Source organism: Odocoileus virginianus, chromosome 13 (assembly GCF_023699985.2).
Source record: "Odocoileus virginianus isolate 20LAN1187 ecotype Illinois chromosome 13, Ovbor_1.2, whole genome shotgun sequence".
Lineage (NCBI taxonomy): Eukaryota > Metazoa > Chordata > Mammalia > Artiodactyla > Cervidae > Odocoileus > Odocoileus virginianus.
The window spans coordinates 48,478,083-48,499,413 of NC_069686.1; the positions used below are offsets into that span (position 1 = coordinate 48,478,083).

The 21,331-nt window shown below is 40.1% G+C and overlaps 1 long non-coding RNA gene across 2 annotated transcripts in view; it reads right to left on the minus strand.

Moving 5' to 3' along the window:
* LOC139038068 (uncharacterized) overlaps positions 1-21,331 on the minus strand; it is a 196,454-nt gene that overhangs the window by 155,657 nt on the left and 19,466 nt on the right. Inside the window, exon 4 of one of the 2 annotated variants that reach the window (XR_011490997.1) lies at positions 16,913-18,470. The exons of the other annotated variant lie outside the window; for it this stretch is intronic. This is a non-coding gene — a long non-coding RNA (uncharacterized lncRNA). Of the gene's footprint in view, positions 1-16,912; positions 18,471-21,331 lie in introns of those variants that run through there. 2 annotated transcript variants of the gene reach the window in all.

The window sequence follows — 21,331 nt, forward strand, 5'->3', positions numbered from 1 at the left end:
TCTCATTACTTTTACTTACAGTCATTTTTATTTTGAAATTATCTCAAGCTTATTTCCCCAGTCCATAAACATCTGTTATTTGTTTCTTTCTTTGTATTTTTCTAGCTCTCTATTGAATAATTGTTTTACAGCATTTTCTAATAAATTCTCAAGGAAAGCATTTCTCTGGAATTCCAGCAGATGGCAGCATACAGCTACCATTCTCAAGGATGTACCTTCACTTCAGCTGAGCAGTTAAAGCTGATAAAACAGTAGGGAGTCTCTGATACAGAATCTGAGCTGGCCGTGTAAGCGAAGTTCAACCCAACTGACAATATAACATTTCCAAATATCTTGTACATCAGCCAATGGTTGTTCAGGGTGAAAACTAATATTGCAAACAGCAAATTAAAGGAAAACAAATACACTTTTTACCCACTGGCTAGCTCAGCAACATCATTTGGAAAGCAGTAAAAAGGACATTTGTGAATTTGAACATTCTTTATTGATCAGTTAGGGGAAAGAAACTAGAAGCCTAAGTGCTTCCTGCTGATTACTTGGTTCCCAGAACTTTTAACTGGAGCCCCCAGTTATCAGAAAGTTGCCTGACCCGTTAGCACTGGATATAGAGACTCATTTCTTTATTATTCTTGAGAGTTGAATCTTCCCTCTTGCTTGAAACAACAAGAACCCTAAAATCTGGTTGCCAGGAGACTTGGGGTGACCTGCATATTCTTCCCTGAGGGTCGTGTTTTCCAGCATTGAACTTTCTCACTTGTAAAAATAGCAGTAAGATGTCCTTCTATGCTTCCTTTATAGAAGTGTGGTGAGGACTGGGGGAAAAACTAAGAGCAAGTACCAGGTGTCAGGAGGTAAACTGAGGCAACAGAATCTGGTAATACAATGGTGGGTTCTGCAGCCATCACTGAAGGCTTGAACCCAGTTCCAGGCCATTAACTGTTCAGCTCTGTATAAACTATTCGAGTTCTATAAGGCTTGGTTATCGCCACTAAAATACAGATCTAATGGTAAGAACTGGGTTTCCCTGGGGGCTCAGACAGTAAAGAATCCACCTGCAATGCAGAACACCCACATTTGATCCCTGGGTCAGGAAGATCCCCTGGAGAAGGAAATGGCAACCCATTCCAGTATTCCTGCCTGAAGAATCCCATGGGTAGAGGAGCCTGGTAGGTTACAGTCCATGGGATGAAAGTGTCAGACATAACTGAATGGCTAAACACACGCACACGCGCACACACACATACACGATGGTAAGAACTAACTTATAGGCCTAGAGTATATTTAGTCTGTTTTCCCTGCTCAATGTATTTTGACTATTATTTGATAAGAAACATGAACTTTGTTCTGGCCTTGTTGTTAACCATCTATATGGTGGTGGTGCTGGTTTAGTTGCTAAGTCATGTCCGACTCTTGTGACCTCCTTGTGGCCTGCCAGGCTCCTCTGTCCATGAGACTTCCCAGGCAAGAATATTGGAATGAGTTGCCACTTCCTTCTCCAAACCGTATATATGAAATTGGGTAACTCACACAATGTCTCAAAGTCTCAAGCTTCCTCACCTCTAAAATAAATAGGGGGATTTGAATGACATTTGACTCAAATATTTATTATGTATTTCTAAATTGAAAGTCCCATATAAATGAGAAGTATTTTTACTGAGTGGAAACCTGGAAGAACTAGATGAATTCAGCTGACAGATGTTTTCATGGAAGCGGTCAGGTCTGGGGACTGAATTAATCAGAGGGTTGTTTCCAGTGTCTATAAATACAGCCCCAGGTAATCAGAACATAATCACATTAATCATGTTAAACAGGTGACAGAGGACTGAGGCAACATCAATAACAACAGGGCCTGTAACACCAGCCACGGTCGGGCCACTCAGGACTCAAGAAGATACAGGGGCTTCCTGAGTGGAAGAAATCGATAAAGTCACCGTCTGACCACTCACACTCAGAGACACTCAGCACAATCTCATGAGTGTCAAACCCTGAGTAATCCATGATCTATGAGGGTGCATGTATGCTAAGTGTGCTAAGTTGCTTTAATTGTGTCCAACTCTTTGTGACCCCATGGACTGTAGCCCACCAGGCTCCTCTGTCCATAGAATTCTCCAGGCAAGAATACTGGAGTGGGTTGCCGTGCCCTCCTCCAGGGGATCTTTCCAACCCAGGGATCAAACTCACATCTCCTACATTACAGGTGGGGTCTTTACCACTGAACCACCAGGGAAGTCCATCTATCAGGGAAGTCTATGGATATGGAAGGATATGGAATCCATACGGAAGGATATGGATTTGTAGCACTCACCGTTCCCCATCAGTCTGCCAGTGGCTTCCAAAATTCAAGTAGTCCCCAGGAAAAAATGGACTTCCCATCAGTCAGATATGGCAAATCTGCAAGGACTTTGTATTGATATTTACTTGGATGGTTCTTTATTATTCCTTATCAGGAAGTCACATCCCAAGGAAACATCATGCACACTGACACATAGAGTATTTCCTGCCATATCAGTAAACAAAGGATGTCACTGCCATCAACGATTGCAGCCACCATGGATGATGAGCTGGTGAGCCCTGAAGGAACTCAGGAAGGAAAGAATACCTACCCTCTATTAATAGCAGCAATCAGACTATAGCCATTCTCTAGGGCGAGCCCTGAAGAAACAGGATATGAAAATATGGGATTCTGGCCCCAGAGAGCTGAAGTACATATCAAAGGAATGATTTCAGTGAGTCCAGACTCTTGCGTCTTCCCAGACACAGAAAAGCACTAAATTCCTTAACTTGACATAAACTATGTCTTTAATTAACAGTCATTTTTGATGTTTCCAACTACTTGCCTTTTGTTGCAAAATTCCTATATATGCTAACTCCCCGCTTGCCTCCTCAGAGCAGATTCTCAGGGCTATCTGAAACACTCTCTCCCAGCCTGCAGTCCTCATTTTGCCCGAAATAAAACTTTACTCACAACTTTCACATTGTACATTTTAATTCAACAACACTTTTAACGGACTGTGGAGAAGAGACCAAGGTGGGGAGTTGGGGCTCAGATCAGGCCGGCAGTGAGGAGCACAGGAGACAAGGAGGAAGCAGACATCTGGCAGACATGGGCTGAGACCATCCAGGTTGAAAGAGAAAATGAGAAATTCAGCATCACTTGTCAGAGCTCCGGAGTTCAGTCTCTCAGCACCCACTGGCTGTAAACTCAGTGACAAACTCAACAAAAGATGTAGAGTCCTAATAAAACCGATCATAGCAGTTAAGCCTCAGCTAAGATTGTCATGGTCTGTGTGTGTGTTGGAAAAGAATTTCCAGACATGAGGCAGAATGAAGGGAGAATAAAATTTATTAGAGTGGGAAACACTGTTAGAACAGCAGGCCAGCTCAAGGGAAAGTCAGCTCCTTTTGCAGCAAGTAGCCAATTTTTATAGCCTCAAGACAGAGAAAATTCCTACTGGAATGGCGGCACTAGTGGATTGGCTAGGATGTTATAGGGTGGATATTAGGGTGGGTTTTTTACCTAACATGGGATCAGGGAACAGGCTGGTTTAGATCAGGAGGCTCATGGCAACAGTTGCTATGGGGCTTGGTCAGTTTCAGAGATTTTTGTCCTGAGACCTTGGTACAGGGCTCCACACCTGTGACCTTGGTATAGGACTCCACAAAGAGCAAATCATATTTGAAGATGACCCAGGCAAACCAAAGGAGAAGCAGAAGGCTTCTTAGTGAGTGAGAGAACTGGAGGAGGAGCGGCATCTGGAGGTGGTCCAGGCCAAGGAAGGACTCGGAAGAACAGCATTAGTGAGGTCGACAAACAGGCCTCCCACTGCCCTTTACTGAAGGGCGTTTGATCTCAGCAGGGTCCTCCCATGGTCAACGAGTACACGGGAAGGATGGAGGAAGGAAGTCTTCCTCCTTGTTTTTACTGCAGTGCAAGCAATACACTAGAAGAGTTTCACTAAAAAACAGGTACATATACACCATGGAATATTACTCAGCCATTAAAAAGAATTCATTTGAATCAGTTCTAATGAGATGGATGAAACTGGAGCCCATTATACAGAGTGAAGTAAGCCAGAAAGATAAAGACCAATACAGTATACTAACGCATATATATGGAATTTAGAAAGATGGTAATGATTACCCTATATGCAAAACAGAAAAAGAGACACAGATGTACAGAACAGACTTTTGGACTCTGTGGGAGAAGGCGAGGGTGGGATGTTTTGAGAGAACAGCATCAAAACATGTATATTATCAAGGGTGAAACAGATCACCAGCCCAGGTTGGATGCATGAGACAGGTGCTCGGGCCTGGTGCACTGGGAAGACCCAGAGGGATGGGGTGAGAAGGGAGGTGGGAGGGAGGATCGGGATGGGGAATACATGTAAATCCATGGCTGATTCATGTCAATGTATGACAAAACCCACTACAATATTGTAAAGTAATTAGCCTCCAACTAATAAAAATAAATGGAAAAAAAAATAAAACCATAAGCCAAAATAATTAATTAATTAATTAATTAAATAAAAAACAGCTTCTTGGGACTTCCCTGGTGGTCCAGAGGCCAAGACTCCAAACTCCCAATGCAGGGGGCCTAGTTTCAATCATTTGTCAGGGAACTAGATCCCACATGCCTCAACTAAAGATCCCACTTGCTGCAACTAAGATCCTGTGCAGCCAAATAAATAAAATATTAAAAAATAAAAATAAAAAACCTTCTTGTTTCTGCTCCCCTTTTTTTTTTTTTTTTATGCTATCAGGTACAGTTTTCTGCATTTACACTCTGATAAAAGAGCAAAAATTGAGGAACATTTTCAAAATTCTTCATATAAATTAACTTAGTTGTCCTGAAGACAACTCCATAGAGGTTATTATAAACTCTGATTTTATTCACAAGGAAAATAGGAGACAGATCATTTCGTGCTGCTTCAGTTGCTCAGTCGTGTCTGACACTTCGTGACTCCATGGACTACAGTACACCAGGCCTCCTGGCCCTTCACCATCTCCCAGAGCTTGCTCAAACTCGTGCCCCTGAGTCAGTGATGCCATCCAACCATCTCATCCTCTGCCATCCCATACTCCTCTTGCCTTCAATCTTTCCCAGCATCAGGGTCTTTTCTAATGAGTTGGCTCTTCGCATCAGGTGGCCAAAATATTAGAGCTTCAGCTTCAGCATCAGTCCTTCTAATGAGTATTCAGGATTGACTTCCTTTAGGATTGACTGGTTTGATCTTCTTGCAGTCCAAAAGACTCTCAAGAGTCTTATCCAACACCACAGTTCAAAAGCATCAATTCTTCATCGTACAGACTTCTTTATGGTCCATCTCTCACATACACACATGACTACTGGAAAAACCACAGCTTTGACTAGATGGACCTTTGTTGGAAAAGTAAATGGCTCTACTTATGAATATGCTGTATAAGTTTGTCATAGCAGTTCTTCCAAGGAGCAAGCATCTTTTAATTTAATAGCTGCAATCACCATCCCAAGTAATTTTGGAGCCCCAAAAAATAAAATTTGTCACTGTTTCCATTGTTTCCCCATCAATTTGCCATGAAGTGATGGGACAAGATGACATCATCTTCATTTTTTTTTTGAATGTTTAGTGTTAAGCCAGCTTTTTCACTCTCCTCTTTCACCTTCATTAAGAGGTTCAAATCCATGGCTAATTCATATCAATGTATAACAAAAACTACTGTAATGATGTAAAGTAATTAGCCTCCAACTAATAAAAATTAAAAATAAAAAAAATAAAAAAAAAAAAAAAAAAGAGGTTCATTAGCTCCTCTTCGCTTTCTGCCATACAGGTGGTATCATCTGCATATCTAAAGTTATTGATATTTCTCTTGACAATCTTGATTCCAGCTTGTGCTTCATTCAGCGCAACATTTAGCATAATGTACTCTACATAGAAGTTAAATAAACATGGTGACAATATACAGCCTTGAGGTACTCCTTTCCCATTTTTGAACTGGTCCATTGTTCCATATCTGGTTCTAATGTTGCTTCTTGATCTGCATACAGGTTTCTCAGGAGGCGGGTCAGGTGATCTGGTATTCCCATCTCTTGAAGAATTTTCCAGTTTGTTGTGATCCACACAGTCAAAGGCTTTAGTGTAGTAAATGAAGCAAAGTAGATATTTTTCTGGAATTCTCTTGCTTTTTCAATGATCCAATGGATGTTGGCAATTTGATCTTTGCTTCCTCTGCCTTTTCTAAATCCAGTTTGAACATCTGGAAGTTCTCAGTTCACGTACTGTTGAAGCCTTACTTGAAGAATTTTGAGCATTACTTTGCGAGCATGTGAAAAGAGTGCAATTGTGCACTAGTTTGATCATTCTTTGGCATTGCCCTCCATTGGGATTGGAATGAAAATTGATCTTTTCCAGTCCTTTGGCCACTGCTGAGTTTTCCATATTTGCTGGCATATTAAGCACAGCACTTTTAACAGCATCATCTTTTTGGATTTGAAATAGCTCAACTAGAATTTCATTAACTCCACTAGCTTTGTTTACAGTGACGCTTCTTAGGGCCCAGTTGACTTTACACCACTCCAAGATGTCTGGCTCTAGGTGAGTGATCACACCATTGTGGTTATCTGGGTTATTATATGTTTTTTATATAGTTCTTCTGTGTGTTCTTGCCACCTCTTCTTAATATCTTCTGCTTCTGTTAGGTCCATACCACTTCTGTCCTTTATTGTGCCCATCTTTGCATGATATGTTCCCTTGATATCTCTAGTTCCCTTGACAAGAACTGTAGTTTCTCATTCTATTCCTCTATTCCTTTGCATTGGACTTTGCTTCCATCACCAATCACATCCACAACTAGGTGTTGTTTTTGCTTTGGCTCTATGTCTTCATTCTTTCTGGAGTTATTTCTCCACTGATCTCCAGTAGCATATTGGGTACCTACCAACCTGGGGAGTTCATCTTTCAGTGTCCTATCTTTTTGCATTTTCATACTGTTCATGGGGTTCTCAAGGCAAGAATACTGAAGTGGTTTGCCATTCCCTTCTCCAGTGGACCACATTTTGTCAGAACTCTCCACTATGACCTGTCCATCTTGGGTGGCCCTACATGGCATGGCTCATAGTTTCATTGAGTTAGATAAGGCTGCAGTCCATGTGATCAGATTGGTTAGTTTCTTGTGATTCTGGTTTTCATTCTGTCTGCTCTCTGATGGAGAAGGGTAAGAGGCTTATTGAAGCTTCCTGATGGGAGAGACTGACTGAGGGGGAAATTGGGTCTTGTTCTAATGGGCAGGGCCATGTTCAGTAAATCTTTAATCCAATTTTCTGTTGATGGGTGGGGCTGTGTTCCCTCCCTGTTATTTACCTGGGGTCAAACTATGGTGGAAGTAATGAAGATATGTGACATACCCTGGGCTGATGAAGCACCAGCTGGAATCAATACTGCTGGGAGAAATATCAATAACCTCAGATACAAAGATAACACCACCCTTAGGGCAGAAAGCAAAGAAGAACTAAGGAGCCTCTTGATGGAAGTGAAAAAGGAAGGTGAAAAAGTTGGCTTAAAGCTCAACATTCAGAAAACTAAGATCATGGTATCTGGTCCCATCAGTTTAGTTCAGTTCAGTTCAGTCGCTAAGTTGTGCCCAGCTCTTTGTGACCCCATGGACTACAGCACGCCAGGCCACCCTGTCAATCACCAACTTCCAGAGTTTACTCAAACTCATGTCCTTTGAGTTGGTGATGCCATCCAACCATCTCATCCTCTGTCGTCTCCTTCTGCTCCCACCTTCCATCTTTCCCAGCATCAGGGTCTTTTCAAATGAGTCAGTTCTTTGAATCAGGTGGCCAAAGTATTGGAGTTTCAAATTCAACATCAGTCCGTCCAATGAATATTCAGGACTGATTTCATTTAGGATGGACTGGTTGGATCTCCTTGCAGTCCAAGAGACTCTCAGGGGTCTTCTCCAACACCACAGTTCAAAAGCATCAATTCTTCAGCCCTCAGCTTTCTTTAACAGTCCAACTTTCACATCCATACATGACCACTGGAAAAACCATAGCCTTGACTAGATGGACCTTTGTTGGTAAAGTAATGTCTCTGCTTTTTAATATGCTGTCTAGGTTGGCCATAACTTTCCTTCCAAGGAGTAAGCATCTTTTAATTTCATGGCTGCAATCACCATCTGCAATGATTTTGGAGCCCAAAAAAATACAGTAAGCCACTGTTTCCACTGTTTCTCCATCTATTTGCCATGAAGTGATGGGACCAGATGCCATGATCTTAGTTTTCTGAATGTTGAGCTTTAAGCCAACTTTTTCACTCTCCTCTTTCACTTTCATCAAGAGGCTCTTTAGTTCTTCTTCACTTTCTGCCACAAGGGTGGTGTCATCTGCATATCTGAAGTTACTGATACTTCTCCCGGCAATCTTGATTACAGCTTGTGCTTCATCCAATCCAGCGTTTCTCATGATGTACTCTACATATAAATTAAATAAGCAGGATAACCATATACAGCCTTGACATTCTCCTCTTCCTATTTGGTTCCTATTTGGTTCTTATTTGGTTCCTATGCTGTTACATGCCCAGTTCTAACTGTTGCTTCCTGACCTGCATACAAATTTCTCAAGAGGCAGGTCAGGTGGTCTGGTATTCCCATCTCTTTCAAAATTTCCCACAGTTTGTTGTGATCCACACAGTCAGAGGCTTTGGATAGTCAGTAAAGCAGAAATAGATGTTTTTCTGGAACTCTCTTGCTTTTTCGATGATCCAGCAGATGTTGGCAATTTGATCTCTGGTTCCTCTGACTTTTCTAAAACCAGTTTGAACATTTGGAAGTTCACAGTTCATGTATTGTTGAAGCCTGGCTTGGAGAATTTTGAGCATTACTCTGCTAGCGTGTGAGATGAGTGCAATTGTGCGGTAGTTTGAGCATTCTTGGCGTTGCCTTTCTTAGGAATTGGAAAGAAACCTGACCTTTTCCACTTCAGTATTCCTGGCCCCATCACTTCATGGCAAATAGATGGGGAAACAGTGGAAATAGTAAGAGACTTTATTTTTTGAGGCTTCAAAATCACTGCAGATGGTGATTGCAGCCATGAAATTAAGATGCTTGCTCCTTGGAAGAAAAGTTATGACCAACCTAGACAGCATATTAAAAAGTAGAGACATTACTTTGTCAACAAAGGTCCATCTAGTCAAATCTATGGTTTTTCCAGTGGTCATGTATGGATGTGAGAGCTGGACCATAAAGAAAGCTGAGGGCCAAAGAATTGATGCTTTTGAACTGTGGTGTTGGAGAAGACTCTTGAGAGTCCCTTGGACTGCAAGGAGATCCAACCAGTCCATCCTAAAGGAAATCAGCAATTTCCTTTATTCCAATATTCATTGGAAGGACGGATGCTGAAGCTGAAACTCCAATACTTTGGCCACCTCATGCGAAGAACTGACTCATTTGAAAAGACCCTGATGCTGGGAAAGATTGAAGGCAGGAGGAGAAGGGGACGACAGAGGATGAGATGGTTGGATGGCATCACTGACTCAAAGGACATGAGTTTGAGTAAACTCTGGGAGTTGGTGATGGACAGGGAGGCCTTGCATGCTGTAGTCCATGGGGTCACAAAGAGTCGGATACGACTGAGCAACTGAACTGAACTGAACTGATTGCTTTGCATTGATCACTTAGGAAGGCTTTCTTATCTCTCCTTGCTATTCTTTGGAACTCTGGGAAGCCTTACATTGTCTTTTTGTCATGCAGATTATTTCAAACTGAAAACAATCAAGGCTCAAAAGACTTCTGAAGAAACTTTGACCTCCTCCCCAGCTGCCCATAGGAACTTTAAAAGGCCTGTTAGAGCTGCTAGAGGGTCTGTTACAGCTATCACTACACTGGCCAGCAAAGAAGAAGGGCTGGTGGAGTGGGGGAAACTCAGGCAAGTCAGAGAAATCAGCATCCACTCTGTGTCTTCTTGTCTCATTCTGAATGGCCCAAATATTTGTTTACCAGAGATTTGTTTTTCCATCTCCGTGTGGACTGCCTTCCTCCCATTTGAACTCCCAAACCCCTACGTCTCCTCCCCACATTCTCATTTGCTTTTTGCCTCTAGCCAAAGACGATATTTAAGGTGAGTGTTTCAGGGTCATTTTGGTGAGTAACTCAGTCTTCCTGGGTCCTTTCCACGTACACATGTTATTAAACTTTTGTTTGATTTTCTCCTTAATCTGTCTCTTGTCATTTTAATTCTTAGAACAGGCAGAAGAATCTAAAAGGGTAAAAGAAAATTTCTTTTGCCCCAACAAACCCAATGAACAATATTTAGTAAACAGTGTATGGAGGTATGAGCCAAAGAAATTGATTCCAGAACCCAGGCTTTAACTACACCAAGAAGTAGGCAACAGCAAAGTTCCACTTACAAATAGAGTGAGCAGCCATAAAAATGAAAGAAACTGAGCATTCAGTAATATTCTATATAAATCATCTTACAGTCACACTATAAGAGTAGTGTCACACTATAAGAAGAACATTTAAAAGACCAGTGTCAATTTTCTTTCTTATGTTGCTTTTTCAATTACAGTTATTAAACTATAATCTTGCCTGTTAAATCTTATAATAGGAAAAAAAAAAAAAAAGAACTAGGACCCAGAGTCTGTCATATAGAGTGAAGTAAGCCAGAAAAAGAAAAACAAATACCAGCTATTGATGCATATATATGGGATCTATAAAAATGGTACAGATAAACCCCTTTGCAGGGCAGGAATAGGGACAAGCAGAAATAGAGAACGGACATGTGGACACAATGGGAGGGGCAGGATGAACTGGGAGATTGGGACTGGCACACATACACTGCCACATGTCAAACAGATAGCTAGTGGAAGACTGCTGTGTGGCTCAGAGAGCTCAGCTTGGTGCTCTGTAATGAGCTAAATAGATAGGTTGGATGGGGAGGCCGGCGGGAGGGGACACATGGACACATATACCTGATTCATTTTATTGTACAGCAGGAACCAACACAACACTGTAAGGCAATTACACCCCAACTAAAAAAACTGAGTGAAAAAGTGAATAAAATTTGCTTTAAAATTCCTTTTTTCCATTCCCATCAATATTCCTCTGTATGTTATTTCCTAAAAATTGCAACGTTATCAATTCAATCTAGATTTAATAAATTAGTTAGCAAGATTCTTTGCCATATGAAAAACTTTAAATATTTGTTTGGACAAAATTGAATGGACACCATGATATACGTGGTGTCCATTCAAAAGGAATAAACTACAGTTTTATATATGAAGTCAGCATTTTATTCATAACTTTATGTTAAATTATGTTGGAAAATGACCAAAAGATAAAAGCATACAGCTATTTTCTATATAAATCATCTTATAGCCACACTATAAGAACAGTGTCACACTATAAGAAGAACATTTAAAAGAACAGTGTATAGTTTTTCAATTTTCTTTCTTTTTTCTTATGTTGCTTTTTCTAATTACAGCTATTAAACTACAATCTTGCCTGTTAAACCTAATAATAAGAAATTGGGACTTGCATTTTTTTTTTTTTTTTTTTTTTTTTTTTATTTTTTAATTTTTAATTTTTATTAGTTGGAGGCTAATTACTTTACATCATTACAGTAGTTTTTGTTATACATTGATATGAATTAGCCATGGATTTACATGTATTCCCCATCCCAGTCCCCCCTCCCACCTCCCTCTCCACCCGATCCCTCTGGGTCTTCCCAGTGCACCAGGCCCGAGCACTTGTCTCATGTACCCAACCTGAGCTGGTTATCCGTTTCACCCTAGATAATACACATGTTTCAATGCTGTTCTCCTGAAACATCCCACCCTCACCTTCTCCCAGAGTCCACAAGTCTGTTCCATACATCTGAGTCTCTTTTTCTGTTTTGCATATAGGGTTATCGTTACCATCTTTCTAAAGTCCATATATATGTGTTAGTATACTGTAATGGTCTTTATCTTTCTGGCTTACTTCGCTCTGTATAATGGGCTCCAGTTTCATCCATCTCATTAGAAGTGATTCAAATGAATTCTTTTTAATGGCTGAGTAATATTCCATGGTGTATATGTACCACAGCTTCCTCATCCATTCGTCTGCTGATGGGCATCTGGGTTGCTTCCATGTCCTGGCTATTATAAACAGTGCTGCGATGAACATTGGGGTGCATGTGGCTCTTTCAGATCTGGTTTCCTTGGTGTGTATGCCCAGAAGTGGGATTGCTGGGTCATATGGCAGTTCTATTTCCAGCTTTTTAAGAAATCTCCACACTGTTTTCCATAGTGGCTGTACTAATTTGCATTCCCACCAACAGTGTAAGAGGGTTCCCTTTTCTCCACACCCTCTCCAGCATTTATTGCTTGTAGATTTTTGGACAGCAGCCATCCTGACTGGCGTATAATGGTACCTCATTGTGGTTTTGATTTGCATTTCTCTGATAATGAGTGATGTTGAGCATCTTTTCATGTGTTTGTTAGCCATCTGTATGTCTTCCTTGGAGAAATGTCTGTTGAGTTCTTTGGCCCATTTTTTGATTGGGTCATTTATTTTTCTGGAGTTGAGCTGGAGGAGTTGCTTGTATATTTTTGAGATTAATCCTTTGTCTGTTGCTTCATTTGCTATTATTTTCTCCCAATCTGAGGGCTGTCTTTTCACCTTGCTTATAGTTTCCTTTGTTGTGCAAAAGCTTTTAAGTTTCATTAGGTCCCATTTGTTTATTTTTGCTTTTATTTCTGAAATTCTGGGATGTGGGACATAGAGGATCCTGCTGTGATTTATGTCGGAGAGTGTTTTGCCTATGTTCTCCTCTAGGAGTTTGATAGTTTCTGGTCTTACATTTAGATCTTTAATCCATTTTGAGTTTATTTTTGTGTATGGTGTTAGAAAGTGTTCTAGTTTCATTCTTTTACAGGTGGTTGACCAGTTTTCCCAGCACCACTTGTTAAAGAGGTTATCTTTTTTCCATTGTATATCCTTGCCTCCTTTGTCGAAGATAAGGTGACCATAGGTTCGTGGACTTATCTCTGGGCTTTCTATTCTGTTCCATTGATCTATATTTCTGGACTTGCATTTTATATGTTTTGTTTATTTAATTTTCTACAAGGTTTCAATAATCAAAATAGCATGGTATTGCACAAAAACAGACATATAGATCTACTTAGATAAATTATCTTTTGATATAAAAACAGAATTCTCCATTCTTTCCTGCATAAACTACCTCATAATGTATTGTTTACAGATTCTAGGTTTCTCATAGCTCTTGATAACACTGTAAAGCAAACTAAGTACAGAATCCTTGTAGATTTTTACAGTTCCCTCCAAAACGTCTAGCCATATCTTGATATCATGTTTTAACACTTGGCTTTAAAGCATTGAACTGATTTTTCACAGAAACAACAATTTTTCACACTTATATTTTCCCTCAGGTAGTTTCATGCAACTATGCAAAGTTACACTATTCCTATTCCCAAAATTTAATCCAAGGATTACTTTTGCACTAACCCCAAGATGATATGCTCCACATTTATCCTACCTTATATCTTGACACATTGTTTATATGCTCTTCTCAATTCACAGAATGGTCAATCTAGAAGAATTTTAAAGATAATTAAACACTTATATCCTCTAGATTAATACTGTCCAATGGAAATAAAATTTACATATGTAAATTTAAATTCTCTAGTTGTCATATTTGAAGGTGAAAAAGCATGTGAAATTAATTTTTAATATATCATTTAATCCAGTATGTCTAAAATATCATTCAACCTGTAACAATATAAAAAGTTATCAAAAAATATTTTACATTTTTATACTAAATCGTGGAAACCCAATGTGTATTTCACATTCATAACATCTCAGTTCAGCCTGCTGCTGCTGCTGCTGCTAAGTCGCTTCAGTCGTGTCCGACTCTGTGCGACCCCATGGACGGCAGCCCACCAGGCTCCCCCGTCCCTGGGATTCTCCAGGCAAGAACACGAGTGGGTTGCCATTTCCTTCTCCAATGCATGAAAGTAAAAAGTGAAAGTGAAGTTGCTCAGTTGCGTCTGACTCTTCGTGACCTCATGGACTGCAGCCCACCAGGCTCCTCCATCCATGGGATTTTCCAGGAAAGAGTATAGCCTACCCACAGACATTTCAAGTGTTCATTCACTAATGTGAGTAGTGTGTACTATACCGGACAGAGAAGCTTCAGTTAATTTGAGATGATGAATCTCTGCTTTAGAAAGTTTAACTGACTTGCTCCAGGTCATCTAACCATGATTCTTCTTAGCTTAGTAAGATTCCTCACTCCCTAGCCCCAACATCACAGGTAAGGAATAGTGCCAATGCAAAGCACCAAACCTAACAGAAGTTTCACAGAGCTAATGATGTACTTAATACTGCACTTTTATGATTATAAAACACAACATTAATGTAGAGAATGTGAAAAAAATCTAGAAATATATGTTGAAGAAAATAAAAATCACTGCTAAGAATGACCACAAATAATGGGGAAAATAAACAATGAATATACGATACCTATGTTAAAAATAACTAAATATTCTAAATAATGTTTTGCAGTTTAGTCCCTTCTTTTTCTGTGACGTTTACTTCTGTGTTCTTCAACCCTTCTTTTTTTATTATAAATGACTTTTTTCTATCTGCATTTAAAATGATGTGTAATTTTTTAATTCTACTATCAAAACAGTAGCAGCTGTCCAAAATATCAGTTTATTAGCATGGGGGCACAGAAGCACAGCCAGGTTCTGGCATTGTTGTATATTTAAATACTTCTAATGATCCAAAAGTAGGTCTGCCAGAGTCTTCCAGCTGTTAAGAAAGGTAGATGCCAGGTTTTTAAATTCATCTATCCCAGATCAATTTAATCTTAGAATAAAATAATTTTTCAATAAAATAAAATATCTTTCAGAACACTCTCTGAAATGTGTCACTGAGGATGAGCATCATATAGGTTAAAATTATTATGTCCCTCACATTTAGTTTTACATGACAACCCAACCAAGATCTAGATAAATAGAAAGTTAGAATGTTCTACATAATCACTTGCTGTAACTCTCACATAAAGGCTCTTTAACACACAAATAAAGTTATGATCTAAAAGTAAAAACAGAACTTCCTGGTAGCTTAGTGGTAAAGAATCCGCCTGCCAATGCAGGAGACACGGGTTCAACCCCTGATCCGGGAAGATCCCACATGCTGCAGAACAGCTAAACCCATGCACCACAACTATTGAGCCTGTGCCCTAGGGTCAGGGAGTAACGGCTACTGAGCCCACATGCCCTAGAGCCTGTGCTCCATGACAAGAGAAGCCACCACATTGAAAAACCCACGTACCTCAACTAGAGAGGAGCCCCCCTTTCCGCAGCTAGAGAATAGCCCTCAATAGCAATGAAGACCCGGAACGTCCAAAAATAAGCAATCAATAAGATCAGCTAAAAATAAATAAACAAAAATAAAAACAAAAAAGAAAGAATAGAATGAAGAGAATTTGGAAGCATGTGGTATCCAGAAAAAAGCTTAGGACATCAAGTCACAGCAGAGAAATAAAAAGGGAATTGAAAAAGTGAATTAGAGGAGGTGAGGGGTTAACTGAGTTATTTCCAGCTAATATAACAGAAATTGGATTGCACCTAATTGTGACCAATGCAGACAATACCAAATGCTTATGTTAACTGGCCCCTTGTTGGAGCTAAGGAATAATGCGGCATACAGAGACAAGTTATCAGCCACCTTTGTAGGAAGAGACAGGATTCTGCTTCTAAATAGCACCCAACAATCAACAACAAACCACCCCCTTGAACCATGTGTAGAAAAAAACACACACAGAGCCAAATTCTTTCACAGCCAACTTACTCACCACAATTTATCATATTTGGCTTCACGTTTTTCAGTCTGTTCTGGAACACATTTGACCTGGCTTTGATTGTGCATTTAAAGGCAGGCGATCTGTTCTGACTAGGGCTCCCAGCTGGGCTGGAAGATTTCCTGGCATCAGGCCATGCAAAACAGGCAGCATCTCAACATCTTTGCTTACAGACCTTCAGCAATTGTTTTATAATGTAAATGAGGGCAGGCTATCAGATAGGGAGGTTTCTCCTCTCTGTTTAGGGGCTTTCCCAGTGTGAGGTGGTTGTGGATTAGAGCAGTTTCAAAAAGGGTAATTTCTGTTACCCACTGCACTTAAGCCTGGCACTCAAGACTCTCTGAAATTTACCTGAAATATCCACCGATCTTACCTCTTCATAAATATTAACATAAATCTCTTCCAGCCAATTGGTTTATGTAATATCACCCAATAAATGGAACTATTCTAACTTTTGTACCCTTGTTCCTGCATGAATTGCCCTTGAGCCACTCGCTCTCTTTAAACTCTATTGTCCTTCTAGATGCCTCCTGCATGAAGCCTCCCTGGGTTTCCTTAGCCTGTTTGCCCTTCCTATATTTCCCAAGGCCCTGACTGAAAACAGGGAACAATACCTGGTGCTCTTAGGAATCCCCAAATTGCATTATTGCCCAAATATATTGATGGAACATCTACCATGATCCACGCCCTGTGTCAGGTGCTAGAGATACAAAGATGGACAAACCAGGGCAGGACTCACCCTCATAAGGCTTACAGACTAGTGTTGGTCCTTTAATGGACCAGAACCTGGTGGTCCGGAGTCGACAATAAGAAAGTAAGAGAGAGAAAGAGGCTGATATGCCCTGGTTTACGCAGAAAGCCAATAAAGCCCTGTTCTTAGAGCTCGCACTGCTGCACATAGGCACCAGGCACCCTCTCGAGTGGGAGAAGGCACCCTTCTCAAGAGGGTCTTAGAACCCCGGGCAAGAAAGTAAGCTCAGCGGGCCTCTGCACTCCAAGGAATTAGCCTGAAAGAGAGAGAAGGAAAGAAAGAAAGACACGGGGACCCAAGCTGTGATGGAGCAAAGGTGTTTTAATCAACATGGTGTGGGCATATATACTGTCTTACAAGGAAGTTATTCTCAGCAAAGACAAAGATTAAAATTCCAGATTTACAAAACATAACACGATCCCTATCAAAGAGACCGTTGCAAACAATCACTTTTTACCGTATGGTTCATAAATTATCACTGTAATGAGAAATTCCTGGATTCCTCAGCCCCAGGAAAGGCGTGCCTCTCTGCTTAATTCCTGAATATTCAGGAATTAATAAGACCAGAGGATTACTGACAGATCCAAAACAGCCCACAGGAAGTTTCTTGTTAAATGCTTCCTGACAACTAGCATGGGAGATACACATCAACCCAAGCTCTACTTTTCTCTTCCCTCTGATGTCTTATTGTACGCTTCAACTCAGCTCAGTCACTCAGTCGTGTCCAACTCTTTGCGACCCCATGAACTGCAGCACGCCAGGCCTCCCTGTCCATCACCAACTCCCGGAGTCTACCCAAACCCATGTCCATTGAGTCGGTGATGCCATCCAACCATATCCTCTGTCATGCCCTTCTCCTCCTGCCCTCAATCTTTCCCAGCATCAGGGTCTTTTCAAATGAGTCAGCTCTTTGCATCAGGTGGCCAAAGTATTGGAGTTTCAAATTCAACATCAGTCCTTCCAATGAACACCCAGGACTGATCTCCTTCAGGATGGACTGGTTGGATCTCCTTGCAGTCCAAAGGACTCTCAAGATTCTTCAACACCACAGTTCAAAAGCATCAATTTTTTGGCACTCAGCTTTCTTTATAGTCCAGCTCTCACATCCAAACATGACTACTGGAAAAACCATAGCCTTGACTAGATGGACCTTTGTTGGCAAAGTAACATCTCTGCTTTTTAATATGCTGTCTAGTTTGGTCATAACTTTCCTTCCAAGGAGAGTGTCTTTTAATTTCATGGCTGCAATCACAATCTGCAATGATTTTGGAGCCCAGAAAAATAGTCAGCCACTGTTTCCCCACCTATCTGCCATAAAGCAATGGGTCCAGATGCCATGATCTTAGTTTTCTGAATGTTGAGCTTTAAGCCAACTTTTTCACTCTCCTCTTTCACTTTCATCAAGAGGCTCTTTAGTTCTTCTTCACTTTCTGCCAATAAGGGTGGTGTCATCTGCATATCTGAGGTTATTGATATTTCTCCCGGCAATCTTGATTCCAGCTTGTGCTTCATCCAGCCCAGCGCTTCTCATGATGTACTCTGCATATAAGTTAAATAAGCAGGGGGACAATACACAGCCTTGACGTACTCCTTTTCCTATTTGGAACCAGTCTGTTGTTCCATGTCCAATTCTAACTGCTGCTTCCTGACCTGCATACAGGTTTCTCAAGAGGCAGTTCAGGCGATCTGGTATTCCCATCTCTTTCAGAGTTTTCCACAGTTTATTGTGATCCACACAGTCAAAGGTTTTGGCATAGTCAATAAAGCAGAAATAGATGTTTTTCTGGAACTCTCTTGCTTTTTTGATGATCCAGCAGATGTTGGCAATTTGACCTTTTGTTCCTCTGACTTTTCTAAAACCAGCTTGGACATCTGGAAGTTCACAGTTCACATATTACTGAAGCCTGGCTTGGAGAATTTTGAGCATTACTTTATATTTTTATTTTTGTACATATATTTATCTGCCCAATTAGATCAAACATTTTATTAAAAAAGAAAAAGAAACTCCCATTGACCATTGTTGCCTTCCAGATACCATGACAAACCACTTATACATGTTATTTCTAATCTTTACAACAACCCTATGTTCTGGTATTATTCACCTGCTTTGCTTATAAGGAATCCAAGGTCCAAGAGAACCAAAAAGTGGCCCAGCTCAGGAACATGCATTCCTTAGGAATTTACTGGTTGAGAGTGGTTGAAAAACCAGATGTAGTAATATTATGGCAACTCATAAGTATATCATCACATCAATCGAAAGTTTAAAATACATATTGGTTTTAAATATTTAAAAGTAACTATAAGAACAAACAATAAACAATCAAAACACTTTCTTGATTTTCTTCCCTCCAGTGTTTTTAGAAGCTTAACTTTATCTTCTTTTTACTAAGTTCTCTGTTCCATAACACACAAATACACACTTTAATTCCTTCTCTGTGCACTTTTCCAGAATGATTTCAAGAAGTCCACTGCTTGCATGTGGTAACTCAGGAACATACAGTGTATTTTGAGAGAGTCCTCGGGTCCAAGAGAACATGTTTAATGGAGATGTTGAGACATGCCCTTCAAAACAGGCAAGCATATCATCTGATAGTGTGAGGTTATATAAAAAGATCCATTCTTTTAACTTTAAATTAGAATTTAAGAACTACTTAAGAATTAGCAGACATCCCAGTTTAAAGCCTAGTATCTCTCTGTCTCTTTATGCTGGAATTTTATCTAGTATTAACTACCCACAGTGCAAAAAAGAAGAATCTTGAGGACTGTTGGGTTTTAAGCACAACAAATTCAGAAGGGAAAAAAAAAATCAACTGTCCTTACAATATACAGTTGAGATATACTATCTGTTTTTATTTGTTTGGGTTGTTTGCTTGTTTATGGTTTTCAGGCCTGAGAAGTTATCAATAACTATCTGGATTCAGTAATAAATCCTACCTAGGCAGTGCAGTAAGATGGAACTTTATAAGATTTAAAGTCAAAGTAGGAAGTGTCAATACTCTGAGAGGCAAAAAGCAGAGTTTGAGGATGGAGAATAGAGTATCCTACTCTAACCCTTTTTCTCTAAGGGGAAAAACAACAATTTAAATCAGAAATGAAAGTAAAACAATAATACTCCAGTTTAAAAAAAAAGGTTAAAAATGACAAAGGCAGCTCACTGTAGGACAGAGATCATAAGAAGAAGAGAGAAGATATACTGCTTCCCAGGTGTCTCAGTGGTAAAGAATCCGCCTGCTAGTGCAGGAGACATCGGCTTGATCCCTGAGTCCAAAAGATCCCCTCGAGGAGAAAATGGCAACCCACTACAGTATTGCTGCCTGGAAAAGTCCACGGACAAAAGAGTCTTGCAGGCTACAACAAGTTGTTTCTTCTCTACTGCATGGTTGCAGAGTGACCAGTTTCCCCTTTCATTCACTAATTTTCTCAACAATTCCATTTAGCTACAATCCTCCAAAACTTCTTCCTTAAGGCCTAGATTCCTGAGAACGTCCCAAAGAAAAGTCTAAGTTCCAGGTCAGATTATCTTCTCTGCTGGAGCTCTGACATTGCTTGTCAATATATTTAGGGCACTCATCTACTTAGACCCGCATTGTCCAATATGAAAACCATGGGTGACCTTCAAAGTTAGCCCTTGAAATGGGAGGAGTCCAAATTAAAATGTGCTGTTAGTGTAAAATACACACTGGATTTCAAAGACCTTGCAGGAAAGAAGAATGAAAATACCTTATTAAGGACTTGTCTGGTAGTCCACTGGTTAAGACCATGTTTCCACTGCAGTGGTACCCGGGTTCAGACCCTGGTCAGAGAACTAAGATCCTGCATGTCTCATGGTATGGCAAAAGTAATAAATAAAGTTGTTTGAACCTTGAAACTTTGAACTTTAAAATAAATAAATAAATAAAATTCTCATTAATGTTTCCTATCATTAACTTTTCAAGTGATAATATTTGTGATATACTGGGTTAAATAAAATATATTATGAAAATTAATTCTGCCTCTGTCCACTTTTTTCTTTACATTTTGAATGGCATACATCCTACACATATGTTTCTATTGGACAGCATTGGTCTAGATCTTTTTTTAAGACATATTAAATTAACATTTTGTTTGCATCATTTATTAAGGGCATTTGTATCCTTTCTCTTCATTTCCAGCATGAATTGAGCTCTCCATTTTTGTTCTCTTTATCTGGATGTGCCTAGTTCGGCCTTTACCCAACTCTCAGGGTCCTCAGGGACCCCTGACATAGCTCCGTCCAATTGGGTTCATGCTGCTGCCTGGGGCTCCCCAATCCCAATGAACCAACAGAATCATTCACGTGTGAACTTTTCAGAACATCCAGGGACACAGCCCAGGCACCTGAAGTTTTTAAACCCTCTACAGATTACTCTGAGGTGCAGTCAGTTACAAATTACTGCTTCAAGTCCAAGTTCCCCAAAGGTTGATGTTTCAGCAAAATATAACTGTTTCACAGTTGTTCAGTAGAAAAAATAATAATAATCTGTTAGCTAGTTCTGTGTTACTCTTTCACAAATAATGTAAGAAAGAACATGTTTACCCTTAGAAAAGCGCATGCCCCATGCTGGCAAAACCATAAAGGCCGCAGCACAAACTAAGCCTGCTTCCTTATGTCTGCAAGCCAAAATTTACTGGTCTCAGAAATATCTTGTTATGTTAGTTTTTTAGAGGAAGGCACTAATTTAAATAACAAGATGGTACATAAATTTAAGACTATA